This window comes from Helianthus annuus, chromosome 12 (genome assembly GCF_002127325.2).
Source record: "Helianthus annuus cultivar XRQ/B chromosome 12, HanXRQr2.0-SUNRISE, whole genome shotgun sequence".
Classification (NCBI taxonomy): domain Eukaryota; kingdom Viridiplantae; phylum Streptophyta; class Magnoliopsida; order Asterales; family Asteraceae; genus Helianthus; species Helianthus annuus.
Window position 1 is genome coordinate 54332887 of NC_035444.2, and position 3047 is coordinate 54335933.

The 3047-nt window shown below is 35.0% G+C and overlaps 1 long non-coding RNA gene across 1 annotated transcript; it reads right to left on the minus strand.

Moving 5' to 3' along the window:
* Positions 1–2181: 2181 nt before the first annotated feature.
* On the minus strand, positions 2182–3047 carry LOC110896707. The gene is made up of 3 exons (XR_002568101.2): positions 2916–3047; positions 2493–2813; positions 2182–2429 (listed from the first exon to the last, which is right to left on the minus strand). It is a non-coding gene; the product is annotated as an uncharacterized LOC110896707 (long non-coding RNA).

Below are 3047 nucleotides of genomic sequence, written 5' to 3' on the forward strand. Positions count from 1 at the left end.
AATAAGTACCAAAGAAAAGACTATAATCTAAAATACATACTCCTCTCACCTCTGTTGTTAAAAGCGATCGCCTGGTCCGCCTAGGCGACCAAGGCGACCAAACACCGCTTTTGTCTCGTAGATAAAAAAAGCAACGTTATTTAAAAAAAACCTTATCTTTTAGAAACAACCCAAATTATATTTACAGCTAATTTTAAATCTTTTAGAATCATATCTCATCAAATCTGTATATATTTTTAAAAGATATTTTGTATTTCAAAAAGTCAAGAGATATATATTATCTTTGCATAATATTCATTCATGTTATGTATATAACAAATAAGAGGTATCGAGAGCATCAATAAGTACCAAAGAAAACAAGCATTAAGCCATCGAAAGGGCAGACAACAAGCATCTACTGATCTGTTTTAGTACCAAAGAAAACAATTAAGTAATGGTAAAATGAGAGCAAAAAAAAAATCAGTTAATTAACTAACAAGTGAACAAACAGGTTATATCACCATGACATGTACCTTTTGCGACATGCCAAAATAAACAAGTTTGAACAACACCATCAGATATAATAAACTTACTTCTGTATCGGGCTGCAGTAGCTGGATAATCTGTAACAACACCATCAACATTAGCTCCCGTAACATACGAATTTATTTCAACATACGGGTCAGAAAAGAAATGCCACGGCTGTGAAATAAACTCATTATTCATAAGCTGTACGTAAACCGGGAGCTTAAACGGCTGAAGCTTTGCCACAACGTCAGTTTGATCAACAAGAAATCCCGCATTCTTGGGAAACCCGATTCTTTTCCGACAACTACAGAGTTAGCCATCTCACTGATTTCAGAGATTGTTGAATTTAGAGCATCACGGATATTTTCATTAACTTCGTAAACAAGCTCGTGCCGGTTGCTTTTTGCCTTGAATAGTTTCAAAACCCCGCCGTCGGAAGATTGGATTAATATTTTCCAAGACCGTTAGCTTCCATTAAATTGTTTAAAACGATAAAGATTGTTCATAAATATTATACATAATATATTAAACGGATGGTTACAAGTTCTAGATCGTATCTGAACCGTCAAAACTCAGTTCTTTAAACCGCCTCAACCAGCAGATGTACTGTGGTTTGGGCGGTTCAGTCAGCTTTAACGGTATATAATTAATGACTCGATATATTACAAAGAACACTATCCAAAGATAATTTCTTATAAGACAAACAATTTATAACATGGTAATCATTTAAGTGCACAATTGGCAACCTTTGGCCAACCTTTGTTTCAATTTTTTGTAATGTTTTGGCCCACTGTCAAATCACATACAACCTGAATTGATCCGTTTCAATATTACTGGGTAGAAATAGCCACATATAACGTCTTTTATAAGCCAATCAAGATGTTTTTACTTACTAAAATAGTATCCTGCATAATGACACACCTGGACAGATTTGTAAGGAACTGGTTGGGTTCAATGTATATCAACCTGGTTTACAACAAAAGCAAGACTTTGCAATTAAGTTCAAGATAGCCAAAAACATAACCAAAAAATAACAATTAGTACCATGGATAAGCTCTCAAAAAGCATTTCAAAGAACAAATCAATGCCTACATTGCCAACATCCCGTCAGGTCTCTTTCCGCAAGTTGCAACGCTTGACCAAGATCTCCACATTCCTCGAGAGCTTCTAACAATTTATGTAGCATTTCAAACGATTGTATTTAATGGTATTACTTTTATGCGTGTGAAAATTCAAACCCGAACGAGACCTGACCAAACTGGAGCAAAAACTTTCAAAAATGTTGAAAACGATCAGACTGTAAACCAGACACTTATTTTTCTGTAAAACGTTTAAGCTAGTGAATTAGATAGAATTCCTCATACTTTTGTACCGGACCGGAATCAAAAAAGAAATAAACGTCATAGATGCAGAAAGCCAAATAAGTGACAGGGATGAGGGATATACCTTCAATATCAATCTCTAAGGACTATGTTATAACCTAAAAACAAATAAAGGTTCCTACTCACTTACCAATAAAATATTGAAACATCAAATACTGTGAAATTGTTGGAACTAAAAGGAACAGATAGTGTCCTACTATTTAGATTTTTTATTGAAATTTGAGTGTAACAAAAGGACACGTACCGTTGCTGCTGGAGAAAGCAACAACCCATTGGGGTAAAATAAATGCCAAGCTTCTAAAGCACTAAAAATCATATATTAAACGTAAAATCATAACAAAATCAAGCAAAGAACAGAGGAGAGACAAGGGAAGAGTAAGGGCAGGAAAGAAAAAAAAACAAGTTCTTCCCCTTAAGTTATTTCTCTGAAGGTAATTCATAAATTTTAAAGCACACATCCACCTTTTGAACATTGTCGTTCCCCTTTCAACTATCATCAGCAGAAAAAACAGAAGTTGAGATCAAGATTAACACCAATCCCTGCAAACAAGGAATGTGAACCAGAGATCAACAGAAAAGAATGACAAAACAACTTAAGTATACCTTGATTCATGGCTTCCAAACTTCTATCTTCCCCATAGATGCTCGACTCGAAGTTGGATATAAATGGATGAAATTTCAAACTTCAGAACACCAATTAGAGAACTTAGATACAAATTTCGATTTACTTAGGATATGGGGTCACATAGATTAGAACATAAAATTGAAAAATTAGGTTTTAGGTAAACTGACCGACGACATAGCTTTGATGAAGAGAACAACCGCCACAGACCCATCGAGCAACGACACAATCAATACAGATCCACCCAACAACACTGGCAACAATAGTAATTAGGTAACCAAATTCCATGAAAACGAAGCAACCTGCAAACGTAATTCAAAACCAATCAATTAACTGTATAATACATATTACCACTTGATAACCAGATCCAAAAACACAGCAACCATTTGTAGAAAACGAATTACGTGATTCAGCCAAAAAATCACGAAGAGGAGTCATGGGCCGATTGTAGGTCCCTGATTTGGATTCAAACGCAACTGAGATAGATGGAAATGGGTGTTTTTAATAAGAGAAAAATAAAGAGGAAGAAGTTTGGA